General features: G+C 42.4%; 2 protein-coding genes across 9 annotated transcripts in view; one reads left to right on the top strand and one right to left on the bottom strand.

The window, feature by feature from the left end:
• The window catches only part of RASSF8 (Ras association domain family member 8), a 112,085-nt gene extending 98,111 nt beyond the window's left edge, over nt 1-13,974 (bottom strand). The window contains exon 1 of the mRNA XM_039472344.2: nt 13,955-13,974. The gene's annotated coding sequence lies outside the window, so the exon portion shown is untranslated. The remainder of the gene's footprint in view (nt 1-13,954) is intronic.
• A 157-nt stretch (nt 13,975-14,131) lies between these two features.
• The window catches only part of LMNTD1 (lamin tail domain containing 1), a 472,319-nt gene continuing 463,354 nt past the window's right edge, over nt 14,132-23,096 (top strand). For 5 of the 8 annotated variants that reach the window (XR_012518495.1, XM_074402936.1, XM_074402935.1 and 2 more), the window contains exon 1: nt 14,459-15,020. The gene's annotated coding sequence lies outside the window, so the exon portion shown is untranslated. Of the gene's footprint in view, nt 14,162-14,458; nt 15,021-23,096 lie in introns of those variants that run through there. The other 3 variants (XM_074402937.1, XR_012518496.1, XR_012518497.1) reach the window with 3 other exon arrangements.

Genomic DNA, 23,096 nt, shown 5'->3' with positions numbered 1-23,096 from the left:
TTCATTTATACAAGGGACACAAAACAGTCAAAACTATGAGACACCATTAGAAGTGAGGAACATAGGGTCTGTAGAGATGCTGATAACGCTGTATTCTTGATCTGTGCACTTGGTGCATAGATTTGCTCAATGTATGAAAATTCAATGAACTGTATATTTATGCATGTGCATATGCATGTATGCCCAGACATATTTGAAGTCAAAAAATAATGTTAATATTTTGTTACGTCTTCATTCTGGTGCTTTTTTTTCCTTTTGATATTACTGTTTTAAAAAATAAAAATTGTTATTACATTATATAGATAATTTTGTATTCTGTCATTTCACCTCATAAAAAATAAAAGCATTTACCCAAAGTACTGTAAACTCTTCCTAAATACTTATAATGGCTACATAACAGCCCATCTAGAGTCTGTACCATAATTTACTTAACCAGTGCCCTGATACTAACCATTTAAATGTTTCTAATGTTTATTATTATAAATATTGCTGAAGTAAATACCCTTACCCTTTTAGTTTTAGCCACTCTCTTCTCTTACTCTGCTTTATACATTTATATTACATGTTATAGCTTATATTTATGTACTTACTGTATCCTCAATGGTTGATATAAACTACCCTAAATCATAGACCACTTCATTCTTCCTCGTAATGTTATGTCAGTCTCCTGAACATGGTCAGGTACTTACTATTTGTTCAAGTGTTTTCAGAAGCCAGGTAAAACTTCCATTCCTATTAATCTAGATTTTAGTATCACCTAAGTCATCCACATAATAATATGAACACCTAAGTCAGTTGTATTCCAAATTCTTCACTTAGTGTTCATACCTAATGTCTATAGGCAGTTTGGGATGGTCCTGCTTGAGGGTATAAATTCACTCAACAACCAGACGTGCTGGATCCAAGCATCCAGTGAGAATCAGACAAGTGCCTGCCATCAAAGAGCTTGTAGTCAGTGGATAACTAAATATGGATCTTGCTTTCCAGGAGACCCAAAGTCTAGCAGGGACGGCAACGCTAAATCAATCCGGACTCCTCACTCTTGTGACTAAAATCACAAATGCTCATATGGGAACAAATATCAGTTCCAGAGCCAAACTCTGAAAACTTCCCCTGGGTGGTTACTTTTATGTTTCTTAGTCTGTGGATGAATGTGCCTGCTGAATTTACAATACATTTTGAAGTGTTTTACAAACATTACTAATGCCATTGTATCTGCCAGTGCAAAAGCACAGTACATTTTTTAAGTGCTAATAAAAAGAGACACACTATAACAGAAACAAAAAGAAATCCCATTGGAAACAGCTGAGAGTGGTGAAAAAGTATTTTTCTTTCTTTGTTTTTTGTTTTTTGTTTTTTGTTTTTTGCATATGGAATGAAAACTGAGAAGATCCCTGAAGGGCAAAGGATAAAATACAAGCATTAATGACTAACCAGAACACAGAAGAGAGATCATCAGAGGTTTCTCCATTCTGAATGTGCAACAGGATGATCAATGCCAATGGTGGGAACTTGGCTCAATGCTAGTTCGGGAGGCCAGAAAATTGTTCTACAATAGAAAGGCTGTGCACAACCAAGGCTCCTACAATTCAAGAGGTAAGGGGTGAACTTGGATATCAAGAGCTACTGAGAGGCTCCCCAGGGCCCCACAAAAATCATTAAGAAGCCATGTGCTTCAAGAGACTTTTAATGCAGACAAAGTTGCCCCCTTTTAGAAAAAGATACTCCTAGAACATCCAGCAGCAAGGACATAACCAGTTATATAGCGCTTCAAAGAACAAACTTGCATTCCTTGAACTGCATCAAGGACTACAAGCTTAAAGAACTCTTAGTCACTTGAAACTCGTGAATAAATGAGCTTAAGAAGAGCCTCTCAGAAGCTTACCTGTTTGAAGTAGAGGTAATTTTAGACTCTAAAATTACAGCAAAGGAATAAGAACTATGTATGCATATGGTATAGAAGGAAGGCATGATCATTTCCTAAGGGAGTGAACTCCTTCCATAGGTGAAAGCAACAGCCAGGCTGGTTTTAGTGTCATCGAGTATTCCGGCAGGCAAAAAAGAGGATGAACCATTTCTTCATGTCATCAAATAGCATGTTCAGATGTTTCAGCATCAATGCATGGGAATTCTTATTAATGTAGTCCTGCTGGCAGCTGGTGCCCAGCCCCTGAGAACGTTCAAGGGATGGGAGGGCAGACAAGCAGTAAGGCAGGACAGCCATGTGGCCAGCCCAGGGTGTGAGACCAGAGCCAGATGTCAGAGGTCCTGTGTGCCATAACAGTCTGAACTCAATCCTATGGACACTGAGAGTTGGGCTTTTGGCAGGTCAGTGATATAGTGAGATTTCTGTGTCCAAGAGCTCATCTGGAAACACGGAGGATGGATTTCAGGCCAGGAAACCAGTTAAGAGGAAACAGTCTAAATGAGAGATGATAAATCAGGGCAGTGAATGATGGAAAACGGAGAAAATTTCCTCAGCTGTCCTGGAGGTAAAATCAGAAGAACTAGATGAATTACTCAAAGCAAGGTGGCACAGGAAAGGCAATATTAGGAGTAAGATGGATGACGGTCCCACAACAGCAGGCAGGAAATCAAGGAGGAAGTTAGGTGATACACTGATCCCAACACATGGTTCAGTGGGCAGGGGACCAGAACTCAGGGCACAGAGCACTGCAGGAGCACAGACTTGGACATGCAGCACCATAAAGGTTGGAGTAAAAACAATCAAAGTGGGTGATGGGTGAGATCACTCATAACAGAAATCCTTACATTCTTAGCATGTGAACTCCTTTCAGAATTTAATGAAAAATTCTGCAACCTCTCACCAAAAAAAAAAAAAAAAAAAAAAGGGGACAAGGGGAGGAACAAAAAAGAAAGGGTGTAAAAACACATGAACGTTTGAGAAAAAAGTATCAGGAAGCTCGTGGGCTCCCTGCTGCTCACATGGGGATGGTAGGTTAAAAAATCTTGAGGCAGGTGGGCAAGGGTAGAGGGGTACAGGGACAGGAAGTGAGTGGGAGGTCAGGGGAAATAACGGTCTAAAGTAGCATTTCTCATCCAGGATGCCACTGGTACATTACAAAGAACAAGTCTTCACCAGGTAGAATGCTGAGGACCCGTGGCCCAGCCCCTGGACACTAAATGCGAGAAATACTCATATCTCCAGTCTCTGTGGCAACCAAAAAACGCCCCCACATATTCTGGAATGGCACCACCCCATTGGAGAACCCCTGTTCAAGAGGGAGAGGACAAGGTAGCAAAGAAAACTTGGAAAGATCCAAGATGAAAAGAAAAGCAGATCCAATTCTCGAGCCACCCCTCCAAAATATGCACAGGATATGACCCTTCTCTTCGCTTCTCACCTCCACAATCAGCACCTCATCTAAGCCATCCGTTGCATGGATTGTTGCAATTATCTCCTATCTCCTAACTGGTCTTTCTACTTCTATCCTTATTTCCCCTTGGCAAACACTTTCAATATGGCAGCAGAGTGCACCTTTTCAGTTTTACTAATTCTATTTAGCAAACACTTTTATAATACTATCTGCTATGCTCTGTTCTTCACAAATATTAACTCATCTAATCCTCACAACACTATAAGACAGATATCATTACTATCTCCATTTTACCAATAAGGCACAGAGAAGTTATGGAATTAATCCATTGTCCTACAGCCAGCACATAGAGGGTTGGGTTTTTGCCACGGTAGCCAGCTCCTGAGTCTGTGCTCCTGCTTTCTACCCAGGCTGCAGGAAATCAAGGAGGAAGTTTGAAGCACTGATCCCGAGAAACTGACACATGGTTCAGTGGGCAGGGGCCTGCAACTCAGGGCACAGAGCACTGCAGGAGCACAGACTTGGACATTCAGCATCGTAAAGGTTGGAGTAAAAACAATGAACTTGGGTGATGGGTGAGATTACTCGAGTTTATTCATTCCGCTATTCAAGACCCTCAACTGTCTTCTCACTCAGAGTCAAAATCAAGATCCTTGTCATAGCCAATAAAGCCAGGGGTATAGGGACCCCCACTACCTCCTCTGCCTCATCTCCAGCCCTTTGCTCCCTCTGGCCTTACCCGCCTGGCCACTGGGATGTGGGCACACCTGTGAGCACCAGCTCCAGGGCCTCTGCACTGTATCCTCTATCTGGAGCATTGTTCCTCCAGGCAGCTAGAGAGCTGGCTCCTTCATTAAGTTCTCTGCTCAAATGTGTTCATATTAGCAAGGGCCTCCTATCCATCCAGTATCAAGTAACACCTCCACTACCAACCATAGCATTTTCAATCCCCCCACCTTTTTTTTCTCTAAAGCATTTCTCCTCATATAAAGTGAAAATACTTGTTCATTTATTGTATGTCTCCCCCAGGAGCATGTGCTCTCCGTGCAAACAGGAGCTTTGTGTGTTTTACTCCTGCTATATCCTCATTCATGAAAAGGAGTGCAATTCAGCTTTGAATGAACAAAGAAAGAGTGATGCCAAGGAAGCAATGTTTCAGGATGGACATGATAGTCCAACAGTGTGAACATGCTGCAAACAACTTCAGTTATATGAGGGCTGAAAAGTTTCCGCTGGTTTAGGCAATTAAGATATGGATGCCTGCAGCATGAAATTTTTCTAAAAAAAAAAAAAAAAAAATGGTACCTGGCTAGGGAATGAGTTGGCAGGTGAAGTAACAGAAGCAATAAGCACAGACAACCCCTGTAAGAAGCTGCCTGCAAAAGGAGGCAGCTAGAAGCAGCAGCAGGATCAATGGACTTGGAACACATTGTTTCCAGGCCCAGGGCAAGAAGTCAAGGAAAAGCGAGACTGAATTCAGGAGAGAGAATGAATTACTGATGGAGAAGGGCCCTGAAGATAGCCGGCTCCTTGGTGTGCACAGCGAGGAGCTCTTCTCTCAGCCTTGCATGACTTAAACAGACAGGGTTGTCTCTAACTCCAGTCCTCTTCAGAACCACTTGCCTAGGCAGACTGCAGAGAGTCAGTGCCTGTTATCCCCAGAGAGCACTGAGGCCTGTCCTGCCTCCCAGTTCAAACAGAATAATTATTCAGACCTAATGGAGTTGGGTAAGGGGAGGGCACGAACTCTCCACTGAGGTACTTCATATCCATTTGTTTCCACATGTGGACACACATAAACATCTTTATTTCAAAACAACCCACAGGGAAGAATCAGTGGCTCCATTTAGATATTAGAAACTTGAGGCTTGGTAAGGCTCACAACTTCTCCAAGGCTACACCTGTGTAGTCAGACTTTAACTTAAGTGGGCATTCTTTCCAAATCATGCCATTACCCAGCAGAAAGAATACAATAGGGGAATAAACACATAATCAAGACTAGAAAAATTAAAATGAAGCGAATGATTTAAGTTGAGAGATTCTCAACAAAAGAAAACTAATATAATTATCAATAGAAAAGATAACAAAAAGTGTATTTGAGATTAGTTAAAAGGGGCAAGGTATGTATGTGTCCTCATCACCAGATGTTATTATTGTAACAGAGAGCATATAACAAAAAGAGAAAGGAAAAGAGGGAGAAGGAATGTGTGAGTAGAAAAGCCTTCCAGGAAGGCTATTGTAAGGAAACTAGAAATGTGATTAAACATGACAAAAACACATGATTAAGTACTGTCTTGGAGACAGCTGCTTTTCATTTAGTTGGGTTATCCAGCTGTGATACAATATCAATACTGTATGATATGATGTATATATCAACTGATACAATAAAAAAGGATTTAACAGACAACTGATTTTTGACAAAGGTGCAAAAGCAATTCAGTGGAGAAAGAATAGTCTTTTCAACAGTGTTGGAACAACTGAATTTCCATATGCAGGCAATTAACTTCTATCCATAACTCACACCATATAAGAAATACAAAATGCATAACAGATCTAAATTTGAAACCTAAAACTACATAAAACTTGTAGAAGAAAACATAGGAGAAAATCTTTATGACCTTAGGCTAGGCAAAGATTTCTTAAATACTATCCCAAAAGCACAATCTATAAAAAACAAATTTATAAGTTAAACATCATCAAAATTAAAATCTTCTGCTTTTTAAAAGTCACTGTTAAGAAAATAAAAAGACAAGACCCAAACTGGGAGAAATCCTTTGCAAAGCATGTATTTTATAAAATATTTGTATTCAAAATATGTAAGAATTCTCAAAAATTGACAATAAGAAAACAACCCAATAAAAACACCAGCAAAAGATTTGAACAGACACTTCACCAAAGATACAAAGATAGCTTAAAAAACACATAAAAAGATACTTAACATCACTAGTTGTTAGGGAAATGCAAATTAAAACCACAATGATGACTGGACATATGACTCATGCCTGAGATCCAACCACTAGGAGGCTGAGGTGGGAGGACTGCCTGAGGCCAAGAGTTCAAGACCAGCCTGGCCAACATAGCAAGAACTCATCTCTACAAAATATTTTTAAAACCAGCTGGGCATGGCGGCACATGCCTGTAGTCCTAAGTAATTGGAAGCTATGGACTGTAACACTATACTGCAGCCTGGGCAACAGAGTAAGACCCTGTCTTTAAAATTAATAAAAATTTAAAAAATCTAAAACAAAATACCACAAATGACTAATAAAAACCAACTATGGCAAGTGTTGACAAGGATACAAAGAAAGCAGCGTGTTTACCTGCTGTTGGTTAAGAATGTAAAATGGTACAATCATTTGGGAAAACAGTTTGGTAGTTTCTTAAAAAGCTAAGCATACACCTAACCATATGATTCAGCCATTTTGAATCCTGGGTACTTACCCAAGATAAATGAAAGTATAAGTCCATACAATATTTGTATGCAAGTATTCATAGCAGCTTTATTTGTAATAGCCAAAAATTATCAACAATCTTAGTGTTCATTAATAGGTAGATTAATGAGTTGCTGTATACTCACACTATGGAAAACTACTCAGCAATGAAAAGGAATAAACTACTACTACATACATCAACATGAATGAATCTACAAATAATTATTCTGAGTTTGAGAAGCCTCAACAACAACAACAAAAGTACATACTGTATGACTCCATCAATCTAAAATTCCAGAAAATCTGAACTTCTCTACGGTAACAGAAAGTAGACCAGTGGTTTAGAGGAAAGGGGAGAATGGAAGGAAAAGACGTTACCAAGGAGAACGAGAAAATCTGGGGCATGGCATGGTGGCTCATGCCTATAACCCCATTACTTTAGGAGGCCAAGGTTGGCAGATCATTTGAGGTCAGGAAATTAGCCTGGCCAACATGGCGAAACCGAGTCTCTACTAAAAATACAAAAATTAGTCAGGCATGGTGGCACAAGTCTGTAGTCCTGGCTACTCAGGAAACAGAGGCAAAATTGCCTGAACCTGGGCGGCAGATGATACAGTGAGCCCAGAACATGCCACGGCACTCCAGCCTGGCCAACAGAGCAAGACCCTGTCTCAAAAAAAAAGAAAAAAGAAAAAACAAACAAAAGAAAGAAAATAAATTTGGGAGGGTGATGGGTAAGTTCATTCTCTTCATTGTGGGAATGATTTCATGTGTATGCAAAGATCAAATCTCATAAAATTGTACGGTTAGGTATGTGCAGTTTATTGTGTGTCAATGATATCTCAATAAAGCTGTTTTTAAAAAGAAATAAAAGGGAAGGAAGTCATTATACACTTAAAAAAAAAAGAAAGGAAAAATACAGCACAAATAAACTAAGATTTTCTGACACTTAATCTATCAGGTACTAGAACTTCCTGTAGAAATGGCCAAATTTTACATTCAACATTACAAAATATCCCTAATCTACTTCTCAATGGTATTTCTACAGTAGAGTTTCATAGATTACAAATCCATTCAAATATTTTAAGCAAAAATAAGGGCAAAATCTTACTTTCTGCCCAATATCTATCCATGAAGAGAACCCTAATTTCTTTTAAACATATGTACTTGTATCTGGAAGAATAATTTAGTCTTAAGTTATTTTCAAGTAGTAAAATTACTAGAAGGATAAACATGATTTAGCACTCACAAGCCAATGATAGCTAACAACAGTGACAAAATATAACAACAGTGACAAAATATATTACCCAGATAAATAAAACCTGATGGCAAATTATCACAACTCTCCTCCTGTTATCACCTACATTTACATCTGATTTCTTTCCAAAACAAAGAGTAAAACATATGCTAATGAGCACGAAAATATTTTTTGCAGGGAGTGGTAGCTCACTCCTGTAATCCCAGTACTTTGGGAGGCTAAAGCAGGCAGATCAAGAGGTCAGGAGATGGAGACTATCCTGGCTAACACGGGGAAACCCCATTTCTACTAAAAATACAAAAAATTAGCTGGGCGTGGTGGCACATGCCTGTAGTCCCAACTACTCAGGAGGCTGAGACAGGAGAATCACATGAACCTGGGAGGCGAAGGCTGCAGTGAGACGAGATCATGCCACCACACTCCAGCTTGGGCAACAGAGTGAGACTCTATCTCAAAAATAATAATAATAATAATTTGGACAGCCCTACAGTTCACTGTAATATTTTGCGATATAGCTGAATGTGATAAAAAAAAAAAAAATTTGCTAAGAACAGCCTTCTAAATCCTATAGGAAGGATGTAAAATAAATGGGAAATAAATATTATTGGTATTAAAAAAGCTCCAGGGAACTTGTTCAAGGTCACCCAAATAACCAGTGGACATATATACCTGATGGAAAAAAAAGGAACAAGGACTTCCAACCATCACTTTCCTCTCCTCCACAGTGGTGGCTACTCTTGATGTGAATGTCCTGCAGGCACAGAGGCCCTGGACAAGGCAAATCACATGGTGTGTCCCTCTCAGCCCTTATTCTCAAGATTTTTTTAAATTGGGTGTAAATAAGCATCAGGGTAAGAGTCTGGCTAGCAGGGGCATCTCTCTCTCTTCTCGTGCCTTCCTGACTAGAAAATCAGGGGTGTGGAAATGTGGGAACAAAAGGCACAACATTTTTGAGTGAAGCAAATGTATGGAAAGAAAGCTTCACTTTTCCAATTATGACCAGGTAAACTACTCACTCCTCATCTGTGAGAGCACCTAACAGGGACTCAAAAATGCTGCTTTCCTCCTCCTTGCTCTCCCAACCCAAGAGCACCCAGGCTTGGGAAAGCTCAGGGTCGAGACCACTCAAAGGTGTCACAGTTTGGGAACTCCTGAGGTGGAGTATAGAGTACATTCTGAAGGACTCAAATCAGCTCCAAAGTGCTCCTGCACACTCAGTGCTCTACAAGGTACAAAACTATGAAAGAACCAGAACCACATTCTAAAGTTATGAGGGAATAATTCTTAAGGAATACTAAAGTCCTTAAAAAAACCAAGAGAAAAATGCAGAATTACGTAAGAAATGGAGATTACAAACATCAGTAACAGACATAAGTACTTCAGAGTTAGAGGACATCAAGCTAGTATTTCGTAAAGAGCAACCACATGACAAAAATACTCAAAGCTGTAAGCCTTCCTTGGCCTTGGAAGGTCATGAGACTTTTTGGCTAAAACAAAGAATGCCTTAGTGAGAGAGAAGAAAAGAACTTCCAGACTTCTAGGTGGCTCCCACTTTCTTAAAAAACCTCCTCCTTTCTCTTAAGTGGATGGTCCAATGATGTCTAGCTACCATGCCAGTCATATCAACAGCGGTACAGCACTGAGTATCCTTAGAACTCTTAGAACTCTTGGCTGGGCGTGGTGGCTCACGCCTATAATCCTAGCACTTTGGGAGGCCGAGGTGGGTGGATCACCTGAGGTCAGGAGTTCAAGACCAGCCTGGCCATCATGGTGAAACCCCATCTTAAAAAAAACAAAAAACAAAAAACTCTAACCCTCGTTTTTCTTCTTTTTTTTTCTTTATTGTACTTTAGGTTCTGGTTCTGAGGTACAGGTGCAGATCATGCAGGATTGGTGCATAGGTACACACCTGGTAATGTGGTTTGCTGCCTCCATCCCCCACACTCGCCCCTCTCCCCTGGCTCCCAACCTTCCTTTGATGTCTGGCACCAGTAACTGACAGCAGCTAACATATTATCATGTGACACTGTGTAAAACAGTGAGGCAGAGTAAGTTTTTTTTTTTCTTTTCAGTAATCCTGTGCTGGTAAGAAAGATAATTATTTTAATGATGTACTTAGAAAAAGGATTATGTACAACAGAAAGTCACAAGGGTAACACTAATTAAAAGATGTCTCAATTTATTACTATGACTCCTTCACAGAGCCTAAATGCATTTTTACCTGATATTTGCAAAGGCAATTTAATATTACACATATAACCAGCAAAGAAGGAATATAGAAGTGTGGGTCTGGCTTTTCTATCATGAAAAGCAAATTTCACAGTGATAAAGAAAGCAATCAAGATATAAATACAGAAACTGGGCAAGGTGGCACATGCCTGTAGTCCCTGCTTCTCAGGAGGTTGAGGTGGGAGGATCACTTGGGGCCAGGCGTTTGAGACCAATCTGGGCAACACAGTGAGACCCCATCTCAAAAAAGAGATAAAGATACAAACTGATATTACGATCTTACTCATTATATCAGCATATTTATTGAGCACTTACCACATATACCAAGCACTGGTGAATAAATCAGGTATTATTAACTTTATATTAACCTCAAGGGCAAGAGAAAGACCCTAAGTGATTAAATAATATACGATTGTAAATATTAAGAAGGAAAAAATAATTGTGCTATGAGGGAGAAAATAAAGGGCCTCTAATTCATATAAGGATAAGAGTGGCCTTGTCAGAGATGACCTTTATGAGAAAGGATATTTGAGCTAGCACCCAAGGATGGGAAGTTACTCAAGAAATGATCCTAAAATAAGGAGACTAACAGCATGAGCCACAGACCTGAGGCTAGTCTGCTGGAGAACTGGCCAAGATGACAGCAAGAGATGCAGGTAGAGTAGGGGCAAAGTCATGCAGGACCCTAAAGTAATGTCGAGGATTTCGTATCTTATCCCAAAAGTAAATAAATGTGTTTCCTGAGAGCCTTGAAAACTTTAAAACAGCAAATGACTTTTTTTTTCTTTTTCAGGCTGCTGGTAGGAAAACAGACTGGAAGAGATACAGAGTGTATGCAGGAGGCACCGCCCCAAGGAAAGATAATACAGTACAGTGGCTTGCATTAGAACAGTGGAATAGTGGGGACTGAAAAATCAGACCGGTTTGAAAGAGATTTTGTAATAAAAATGGACAGCAGGACTTTGTGATGAACTGGTTTGCTGGAGCTAAGAGAATAGAAGAGAGAGTTTTGTGAGCTACTCATTGGGTGGATGAGATGAAAAACGGACAAGGAACAGTTTGAAAGTCTGAGTGATCAAGAGCTCAATTCTGAAGGAGTTCGACATGTTGCCATTTATTGGCTGAGATGTCCAAGCACATTTAATACATACTTGATATTCTACTCACTACAACATCCCTTTTAGCAGTAGTATCCCCATTTTCCAGAAATCAAACTGTAGATCACAGAGACTAAAGCATCATGGCCAAGTTCACTGATCCTGGGAGTGACAAAGTCACAAGTGCAACTGAAGGCAGGCTGGCAGCGGGGGTAAACATTCTTTCCACTATACAGAATATTTGGAAACTCTACACTTTGAATTTTTAAGCCCATTTAGGGTTGGAGCAAGTTAGCATCAAAGAAGAGTAAACAGACATTACATTATTTTTTAATCAAAATCTTTAATTTATGATGCATGTTTCTCTATTCAACTCCCTATCCACTCCACTTTTACCTGCAAAGAGTTTTGTAACGTTTTGAACACTAGCAAGAGATCTAAGATCTTAATGTTTTACAATAAATGAGCAGTCATGCCAGGAATTAACCATAAGAAAAAGGCAACAATATCCCGCAGCAAACAATAATTTTACTTCTAAGTCATTATATACATCAATATAAAACAGATCAATTAATGAGTCAGAAACCCTCATGAACTAATCATTTCTCAAAACCAAGGCAGCCAGGTCAATAACTGACATAAGTCACCACGTATAGAAAGCTACAAGAGCAAAGCACTGAAGATTCAGATTAAAAGGTTGCAACCTTAAAAAATAAATAAATAGAAGGCAAAACAAATTATACAACCATGCAGAATTTTAAATTTGTAATTCCCAAATATCTGAACCAAATGCCAAATTCAGGAAGCATGCATCCTATAAACAACTTATAACACTCTCTGTTCTTTGTGACTGCTATTTCCTGAAGAACACTGCCACTTCTGCAAAGTGAAATGCCTTCCCTACCTGCACAGCCCCATGATTTGCTCCCTCTCAGGGCCATCTAATGCACCCCTAAGCTACTAAAGCCCAGAAATAAGGTTTAAGACACCTAGAAAGAACTGAATGCATAACTGTCAATTGTGTCCATTACGGAAAGTACCACCGAAAGACTCTTGAGGAAAAAATAAGGAAGGGGAAGATTTTTCAAAGGTTTTATCATATGTATTACAAATTGTATTTTGTGGCATTTGATCCTTCAATAGAATAATCATCAAACTATGTTCGGTCTTCTTCAAGTGGAGGATGGTCATGTGTAATTTTACGGTTTTGGGAGACTTCCTCATGGAGATAAATAAAATTAAAAGTACCACTGGTATGCCCGCTAAAAGGTAAAACTCACACAAACCACTTCCTTGAATGATAGTGCTGTCTCCTGCGTTCTGATTCTTGCGTCCACCCTGCACTTCTCCCTGCAGAGAGAGCTGGCTGGCATTCACTACTGCCTCACTCAGGCAAAGGATGGGATGTCGAAAACCCGTTAAGAACGCTTTTCATTTTCTGTTCCTTCATAACATGATCGTAACTCCTGGCAACTCCAAGATGAAAGGCAAAAAAGAAAATAAAAACTACCTGGGGCCCCCTACCAGAATGAGTGGTTAATCTAATGGAGAGAAAAGCAGAGATTTAGCCATATTTAAAAATGCTTCCTGGGAACAAAGCAGATAAAATGAATTGCTAAGCTACAATCTACTGGAAAATCCATAAATGTTCGTCCCTGCTGTCACAGGGCTAGAGGATTTTTTTTTTTTTAATGCAATGCTTTAATGCTAACCAGACAGGACTAATCTGACAGGTTAAGTTAGCTATGAAACGTGCTTTGCATTTATTTCGCTTCTAAATCCCTAAAGATCGGGAGCAATACTGACCCGCAATTATATATCCTACGCTGCACTGCTCAAGATGCCATTTGATGCTGGGAAAGTAGGGGTTTAGCAACACCAGGCGGCTCTATGATGCTAAAATAACAACGCAACACTGGTTTCCGAACCCAGGTACTCATATTTTATAACCCAGTGCCGCACCAGGACCCACATTCAAAGCTCTCATCTCTTCAAGTTGAATCTTCAGGGTTTGTGCAATTTACCCTCTCAAAGTTTCTAGTTTGCAAGACAGAATTACTCTGAGCGTCCTCGCTTGTGGACTTCCCTCCCCAAAAGGATTGACGACAAGGGGGAGTAAGAACGCAGATGGTTAACAGTTCAAATGAAATTTTAAAACATATAAACCAATCATTTTTTTCAGAGGAGAAAATAAGCATTCACCAAACCGCCACCCGGCAAGCGAGCATCCGATTTCCATCCGGAGGGAACAAACATTTTAAAAGCCAGACATAAAATTCCCTTCGCAACAAAAGTGGCCTCTAAACTCCCTTGCCAAGGACACTGAGAGGAAGCAGGAAAGCAATCACCAAGCTCGTACTTTCAGTCGGCTGCATGTGTGCCGCGGAGAGAGGCGCAAAGGGTGACACACCAGGGAAAGGTGAACGCAGAGGGAGCGGGAGCCCGCCGCGGGCTGGGTGGGGGCGGAACGGACGAGGGACCCAAGGTGCTAAGAGAGGGGCGATGGGGCGGAGGGCAGCCCTGAGGCTGCAGGCGAGGCGGGCGGGGTCCCCAGCGCAGCCCGGATCGCCGCCTCCGCCGCAGAGTAAAGTTAATACTTACTCAGTTTCGCAACTGCGCCGCCCCCGCAGGCCGCCCGGCGGGGCCGGCAGGGGCGCTGGGGACGCGGCGGCACCCGGAGCTCCGCGGCCGCCCAGCGCAGGTCCGCAAGCCGCACAACCCGGCGCCCCTGGCGCCGCGCGCCCCGCACGGGCTGGAGGCCCCGGCTTCCCGGCGCGCCCTCTCCGCGCACCTCCCGGCCCGCGCTAGGTGAGTGTGGACGCCCTGGCGAGGGTGCCGCGGGGCGCGAGCGCCCGGCCAGCGGCAGGGACGCCGCGGGAGCCGCCCCCAGAGCCACCGCCGCGGCGGGAGTGAGCGGGCGAGGCTCGGCGAGGCTAAGCGAGGAGCTGCGCGGCGGACGCTGAGCGGGGCGCGGCGCGGAGCGACGGGCGAGCGCGGGCAGAGGAGTCGGCGGTCCGCTCGCTCCCGCGGCCGGTGCCTCTGGGCTGGGGGCCGGGCTGGGGGCCGGGCCGGGCCGGGCGGCCGGGCGACTCCGCCCCTTCGCCTGGCCGCGGCTGAGCGCGCGAGAGGAGCGGCGCGGGGGCGCCCCCCTCGGCCGGGCGCTCGGGTTTCAGCCGCCGCTCCCCCGCGCCCCGCCCGCGCCTGGCCCGCTCGCCGGCGCCGGGAGAGACCTCGTAACGGAACTGGGACGCCAGCGCTGCATTGTGGGAGCTTTTAAAGCTGCGGGAAGCGCGGCGCGACCCTCGGGCCCACCGGGCCACGCTCGCCAGGCCCGCGGCGCACCGAGGCCTGAGGACTCGCAGGCCGGGCGCGGGGAGATGACCAGTGCCTCGTGACGCCCCCACGGGCAAAACCTTCCATCGCCCGGGGCTGAGGCTTGTCAAACTGCCCTCTACGGTCATCCGGAAAGTAGGAGTCTTTTTCCGCAGAGGGAAAAAAAAATTTTTTTAATTTAAAAGAGCCCTTCCATCCCCCCTCCAAGGACTGGGTTTGAATTGCTTTTCATCTGCAGTGGCAGTGATTCAGCGTCCCTCTTAGCAGCAGGCAATGACAGAGGCAGGAGACGGAAAAAGAAAGAGAGAACACACAGCAAATGAATCAAACGGACGTGAGTAACAAAAGTTTAGAAAGAGCTGGGCTCGGATTCAGAAAAACGCCTCATCCCCACCTTCCTCCCCTCCCCCACCTTTTAAAAATAGCAGATAATCAAGGAAGGAAACAGTGCTTTCATATGGAAATACAGATGTATATGTTGTTTTCACTGTTCCACTCTTCTTTGTGTGTGACATGCAATTACTCAAGGCACTGGACGGAATTCAACCTTTCGATTTTGTGCTCACACACACCCCAACTCCGCAACAGCTATTAATTTGGAGGGCGTTGGGGTGCGGATAGTGTATGAAGTACAAGAAAGCATTCTAGTTATATGCCTCCCCTTTAATTTTCCAGACTCTTGCTTTTTTTTTTTTTCTTTTATTAAACATCATCAAAACAAGAATATTAAACTTGAAGCAGAATTTGTTACAGCGTATCTGACTCAGGACCTGATTTAAGGTTTGGGTTTTTTTTTTTTTTTTTTTTTTTTCTTCCTTTGGCCCTTTGTTTATTCCTCTTGTTTTTTGACCTTTAGTTACTCCACACCTCATTAGTTCTTGACCTGCAGGTGGACTGAGAAGAGAGCGATGTTAAGACTTTACATTTGTCAAATAAACATTTGGAGAGGAGAAAGTTCTCTGTGATTCAAATGCAAAACCTAAGGGAATAGCATTTAAAAGCCAACCTGTAGGGCATGGATCTTCCCTTAACCCTATTAGAAAAGGAGTTGCCTAGCCTTAAGGTGAATGTTTCCTAACCTCACTCCCTTGTCAGCCTTTCACTTCACTGAACATCAGCCATTGCTTATTTGCCAAATCTTATGGAAAAATGTAATCCCCATCTTGTGCCCTTTGAGGCATTTGCCAATGTTGACCTCTCCTTCTTAGAACTTTCCTCCTTTGGGCGGTGGCTCACGCCTGTAATCCCAACAATTTGGAAGGTGGAGGCGGGTGGATCACCTGAGGTCCTGAGTTTCAGACCAGCCGGACCAATGGACCAACGTGGAAAAACCCCGTCTCTAAAAATACAAAATTTGCCAGGCGTGGTGGTGCATGCCTGTAATCCCAGCTACTCGGGAGGCTGAGGCAGGAGAATTGTTTGAACCTGAAAGGTGGAGGTTGCAGTGAACCAAGATGGTGTCATTTCACTCCAGCCTGGGAAACAAGAGTGAAACTCCGTTTCAAAAACAAAACAAAACAGCAGCAACAACAACAAAACCTCTTTTCTATGTGGTAGTCATCTGTTGTGTAGGTCTTGAAGCAGGGTGAGTGATAGCAGGCTAAAGTGTGGTTATCGTTGGACCAGAATTCAGGATCTGACCAAGTAGCTAACTCTTAATCCAGTCTGTGTTGACCACCAGAAGGATCTGGACCTCGGTTTTATCACACCTAGAGGTCAGCAAGTTGACTGACTCCTGACAACCAACTCTTACATGATCAGCATTTTAAAGCAGAACCAAACTTCCTGATTGGATAACAATATCCACTATTTAGGAGAAACCTTTCCTAAAAATCCAGGCATCTGGTGAGGTATCCTCACCTCCAATCTTACTTTGGTAGCTGCCAAAGTCAGTGACTTTGCCTGCATCCAGTGCTGAATAAAAGCAGAAAAACTTCTACCCTACCTAACCCATTTAGTTAATGCATTATTTCTTCAGGGTATAGTACAATTTGTTTTAGGCTTTTTTAGCTATAATCACATCCCTAGTAAGCCTTCCTGAGATCACACCAAATGTCCTTGGTGAGATTTGCAAACAGCCCTTCTGGTTTCTAATGATATTCCAGAAAGGAGCCTAACTAGAGTCAGTGAGTATTCATGCACTTCAAACCCTGTGACATAGTAAGATTTGATTTTTAAGAAAACAACTTGTGAGGATGGATTCAGAAAAGAGGCAAATCCAAACGGAGAGTCTAATCTGGAGAGCAGTGGGAATGAACAGGAGGGAGCTGTATGGAGAGATGAATGTATCATCTTACAGACCTGGAGGTCATAAATCTAAAATCAAAGTATAGGCTGTGTTCCTTCTGGAGGATCCCAGGGAGAATCCATTTCCTTGCCTTTTTCAGCCTCTAGATACCACCTGCATCCCTTGGCTTGTAGTTCCTTCCTCTATGTTCAAGGCCAACTGCAAAGCCTCTTCCCCGCTCTTTCTTTGTAATTTCTGCTTCATGCTGATGGGAACATCTCTCTCTAGTAGGAATTGATTTAGATGCTTTTCTAGCCGTATATATTACGAACTAAATGCAATTGAATTACTTATGGGAGGAGATGACAGGTGACCTCATTATTTGTCAGATCATCGTTGTATAACTGACTTGACTGTTAAGATTGCTGAAGCAGTGATTTATTACCTCAGCTAAATCTGTATCAATCTGGTAACCCATGTAACTGAAACCAAGATGTTAACACTCTGAGAAAATCTAGCTTATGTCTGCAGCTCTTGGGGATAAATCCCTTTATCTTGAAATACCTGGCAACCCCTTTTTAATGTCCAGTGGAGTCATATTGCCAAGTTTGAGAAATGTGTCTACACCAGCATTTTCCAAACAAGCCACCAGGGAACACCAATCTGTAAGATGGTGATGTCGTTTGGATGTTTTTCCCCTCCAAATTTCGTGTTGAAATATGACCACCAATGTTGGAGGTGGACCTAGTGGAAGGTGTTTGGGTGATGGGGTGGATCTCTCCTGTAAGGCTTGGTGCCCGCCCTGCAGTAATGAGTTCATGAAAGATCTAGATGTTTAAGAGTCTGGGATCTTCGTCATCTCTCTCTTGCTCCTGCTCTTGCCAAGTGATATGCAAACTCTGCCTTTGCCTTTCACCATAATTGGAAGCTCCCTGTGGCCTCACCAGGAGCAGATGCCCATCCCATGCTTCCTATACTGCCTGCAGAACTGCGAACCATAATAAACTGAATTATAAATTGCCTTTGTAGCAATGCAAATGGACCAGTACAGACAAAATGCTGGGAAGACAGTTGTTCCATGTTCAGTAAAGTCCATGTAACATAGTCGTGACTATATTCTAGGCCAGCCAAGTTGCTTGTACTCAGAAAGAGATGGTGTTAGGACCATAGGAAAGAGAAACAATAAGCCGGGCGCGGTGGCTCAAGCCTGTAATCCCAGCACTTTGGGAGGCCGAGGCGGGTGGATCACGAGGTCGAGAGATCGAGACCATCCTGGTCAACATGGTGAAACCCCGTCTCTACTAAAAATACAAAAAATTAGCTGGGCATAGTGGCGCCTGCCTGTAATTCCAGCTACTCAGGAGGCTGAGGCAGGAGAATTGCCTGAACCCAGGAGGCGGAGGTTGCGGTGAGCCGAGATCGCGCCATTGCACTCCAGCCTGGGTAACAAGAGTGAAACTCCGTCTCAAAAAAAAAAAAAAAAAAGAAAGAGAAACAAAAACAATAAAAATAAGAAAATTTTAAAAAGGAATTGTCAGTGAATCAGAATTCATCAAGGGCAAAGCCTTAGGAAATTCCTTCATGAGGAAGTTTAGGGGAACGATGGAAATGCAAATTTTTAAACAAATAGATATGTGGTGCTGGCAGGAATAAATTATGGACTTATGAATGTAACATAAGGTCCTTTATTACCTGGACTCACCTGTCTTTCCAGCTCTGTCCCACTTCTTCAATTCTCTGTTTCACCCATAATAAACTACTTACAGCTTCCAAGTGTTAAATTTAGCCGAAAGCTGCCTCCGTACGTATTTCCAGTCAAACTAAAAGTTCTTCATACATAGTGAACTATAACCTAATGATTAAACAGATTGTAACCTACTCTTGCACCAGTCACCAAGTTTCAGCCAGTCAGAGGTGGCCTACTTGTTCAAACCATGCTCAAATAAGGGAAATGTCATGGTGTAACCAACCCAGCTGTTTCTGGACCTCATTTCTGTTTTCTTAGGTTACTTTCCTTTTTCTTTTTTCTTTTTCTTTTTTCTTTTTTTTTTTAGACGGGGTTTCACCATGTTGGTCAGGCTGGTCTTGAACTCCTGACCTCAGGTGATCCGCCCACCTCGGCCTCCCAAAGTGCTGGGATTACAGGCGTGAGCCACTGCGCCCGGCCTACTTTCCTTTTTCTGTCCGTAAATTCTCTCCAACCACTCAGCACCACTGGAGTCACTCCAAAGCTACCCTCACAAGTCATTCTTTGTTCAGTTGAGCTCTGTTAAATTTAATTTGCCCAAAGTTTTCCTTTTAGCAGAAGGTGTCAGAAATGGACCCCAAAGTAGAGGTCCCAGTGACCCCTCAGGAGCACTGAGCAACCAGACAAGGTACCTGCTGGGCCCGCTCTCTCTCAGTGTCCACTGCTCTCTTGCAGCAACTGGGGATTGTGGCTTCGTTCTCTTTCAGATTCTGAAGCTCCATACATTGCTGTTTTCAGCTATTTGAGCTTGCTTGAGCAAATTTATCTTAGCTGGGTTTAGAAGTCAATAGACATTGGACCGGGTCCAGGATTTGATTGGATCTGATAATTAACTGGCTTGGATCCAGTTAGATGCCTCAGGTACCTGACTGGGTCAGACAGAAACCACCAGTAAATATTTTAATAGCAACACTGCAGAGGTATAAACTCTAGCTCTAAGAAACTCACAAGGATTTCTGTGTTCTATCCCCTTTGTTTCTTTTTCTTGTGTGCATCGGTAGGGAAAAATCATTAGCCGAGTTAATCAAGGGGATCTGAGAGCCAAAGACAAGATTCAGCTTAAAAATGGGATCTTTAATTTTTGAGGAATGGAGTACTCTACCTTCTAGCTATACCTACCTATACCTGAATAAAGAATAGGCCCTGGAAGCATCAAATACAGAAATGGTGAAATCTTAATAATATTTAAAGTTATGGTGGAACATCCCAAATGAACAACCCTGCACTTTAAGAAGTACATTTAAAAATGAAGTATCCCAATTTAGTATCATCCAGGGATGCCTGTTAATGTTCAGAAGCTTCTAAAAAGATTTTAATATTTTTAAAGATTCTTTTAAAAGATTCTTTGTAAAAGGCAAATAAAAAGCTTAAGTGACTAATTGATCAGAAAAATTAGGTCTTCTAACCTTTTGTCATTGTTCTGCCCTGAAAGAGAAAGGAAAGCTGAATAAAATGTTCATAGAATGTAGTACATACGGTGGCTCATGCCTGTAAGCCAAGGTGGAAGGATCGCTTGAGGCTAGAAGTTCAAGACCAGTCCAAGCAACATAGTAAGGCCCCATCCCTACAAAAAAAATGAAAATAAAAGCCGAGCATGATAGTGCATGCCTGTAGTTCTAGCCTCAAGGGAGACTGAAGCAGGAGGATTGCTTGAGCCCAGGAGTTCAGGATTGCAATGACTTATGGTCACACCATGCACTCCTGGGTGATGGAGTGAGATTATCTCAATAGAAAGAAAAAAAGAAAATAAAAATATAGGCCCTCAGGTAAAGTAAGCTTGCTTCTTTGTTAGAGCTATCCATGCTGAGTCCAGGCAAAGAAAATGCTTTCTTTGCCCAGTTCAGTAATGAGCTCTGCCCGGAACTCAGCAATTTTAGCAAAGAAACAGTAGCTAAGTTAAGAAGGCCACCCATTGAACTAAATCAGTCTTCAAAATATACCTTTCTGGCATTTAGCTGGCTACTTTAAAACCCTTTTGTAAATGAAATTTATAAAGGAACTCGCCATTTGTAAGGGCATCTGCACTGAGAAGAGGATAACTGGGTCACTTGAAACTCTTACCATTGATTTAAATTAACATAAATCTTACCATTGTTTAAGGTGCTTTTCCTTGCCATCTTGTCTTAATTGGGTCTTTACCTACACTTTTCTTTCTTGGTTTGGGGAACTGATGGTACAGTATTTAGCCCAGAAGTCTCAGCTCTGTGCTTTTGAGATATAAATTTGTCACCTTGTTCTACCTAGGAGTCATCCGTTTAGAAGTACAGATTTAGGATTGCTTAAGGGAATGAATCAGGCATTTGGAAGATTGATAGTCTAAATGGGGAAAAGAGACTATTTGAAAGCCAGCAGATGGGAATTGTTTATGAAGGTTATAAGATCTGCTTCTGTCTTTGTGCCTGTATGTCTATGTGTGTTATGTGTATGTGATAATATTTGGTAACTAAAGATAGCATTTCGATTGTTAGCAAAATAAAATAGAATTGAAAATACCTTTGCAAAATTATGACAGTAAGAAAAATCTGACATAGTCAATTCCGTCTTGCTTCTGACCCCTAAACTGTTTTTGGTCATTTCATAGGCCAAGCCAACTTTCTGAGGATTTTAGTTTATAGTTTAACGTGAAAGCTAGGATAATAGTCCCTCCCTAAAACTAATCCCTTCCTTGCTCAGGGACCAAAAACCGCCTTTGAAGACTAAGTAAAGGCCACAAAATAGGATTATGGGAGGACTGAACTCTGCTAACATGTAGGTATAGTTTCTATAACCTCATACTGCTCATGAGTCAAGTGGCCAGAGGTCACCAGATTTGTGACTTCCCTGACTGCCCCTATAGATAACATTCTATTGTAGAAACTAAGATGGTTTTTTTGAGATGTTTTTCAGACTGACCCTACCCAGACCCGTAACTCATGACTCACCTGGTCCTATGGCCCCACCTGGAAGTATTATAGACTCAGGGCCTGAGGACTGTTTTCCAAATCCCTATGATTTCATCTCCAACCAATCAGCAGTATCCATTCCTTAGGCCCCTGCATACCAAATTGTCCATAAAAACCCTAGCCTCCCAGCCTTCCGGAGACGGATTTGAATGATGACTTCAGGCCTCCTGTATGTGCTGGCCTCATATCAGTTAAACGTTTCTCTACTGCAATGCCATGGTTTCAATGAATTGTTTTTGTCTGGTCTGCGAGCAGAAAGAACCCATCAGGCAATTACAGAAATACCTTCAGAATTGTCAGTTAAATATACTTCAGGCATTTTTGCTTTATAGCCTACTGGTCAGACAGGTCTTTGCTATCTCTGATACTTGTTTTACGGTCACAAAACTGCCAATTCTGCAGTGTTTTAGAGACAGTTTTCCTGTGTCACCTAGGCTGGAGCACAGTAGTGTAATCACATCTTACTGCAATCTTGAGCCTCCTGGGCTGAAGCAACCCTCCCACCTCAGTTTCCCATGCCACCACACTCAGCGTTTTTTTTTTCGTTGTTGTTGTTTTGTTTTGTTTTGTTTTGGAGTTAAGATCTCGCTGTTTCCCAGGCTGGTCTTGAGCTTGTGGCCTCAAGAGATCCTCCCACCTCAGCCTCTCAGAGTGCTGGGATTACAGGCATGAGCCACCTTTCCTAGACTTGATTCTGAAATATTTTTAACACTTGATTTGCATTCCAAAGTCTTGCACACATTTTACTGTGAGCAAGTAAAATGCCTGTTGTTGTTGTTCATTTATTTTGTTTTGAGTTGGAATCTCACTCTTGCCACCAGGCTGGAGTGCAGTGGCGCGATCTCAGCTCACTGCAACCTCTGCCTCCCGGGCTCAAGCAATTCTCCTGCCTCAGCCTTCTGAGTAGCTGAGATTGCAGGCACCTGCCACCACACCCGGCTAATTTTTGTATTTTTAGTAGAGATGGGGTTTCACCATGTTGGCCAGGCTGGTCTTGAACTCCTGACCTCAGGTGATCCACCTGCCTCAGCCTCCCAAAGTGCTGGGATTTTATAGGTGTGAGCCTGCAACTGGCCTGTGAGCTTGTCTTTGGTTTTGAGCTTCTGGAGTCTGGACAGGTGGCCATGGTAAGGCTTAGAGTCATGTCCTCACTGCCTAGACTAGCAACTGCAAGGCAGAGTCATGCCCAAGAGTCATCCCTTCTTCCTGGCCATTCTGGTAATGATTAGATCCTCCAGGCATCTTCTTTAAAGCTCTATACTCAGTCCTGAGTTGCATACCTAGAGCATAATATCAAAATTCAGAATGGCCCAGTCCTCATAGCTGTCCTAGGTACCATGTGAGTACTCAGAATCCAGGACTTCTAGGGAAGACATTAGGGAGTATACCTGTATTCATTTCTAAATTATTTTAAGTAATTTAAAATCTTAAAATTATGTTATATTACAATAAGTGATAGATGATTATGAAATAACCAAGTCATTTCTAAGTAAG

The sequence above is a fragment of the Saimiri boliviensis genome, chromosome 7, assembly GCF_048565385.1.
Source record: "Saimiri boliviensis isolate mSaiBol1 chromosome 7, mSaiBol1.pri, whole genome shotgun sequence".
Taxonomy (NCBI): Eukaryota; Metazoa; Chordata; class Mammalia; order Primates; family Cebidae; genus Saimiri; species Saimiri boliviensis.
Note: the sequence above shows the minus strand (reverse complement) of the source record. Positions and strands in the feature narration are given on the sequence as shown.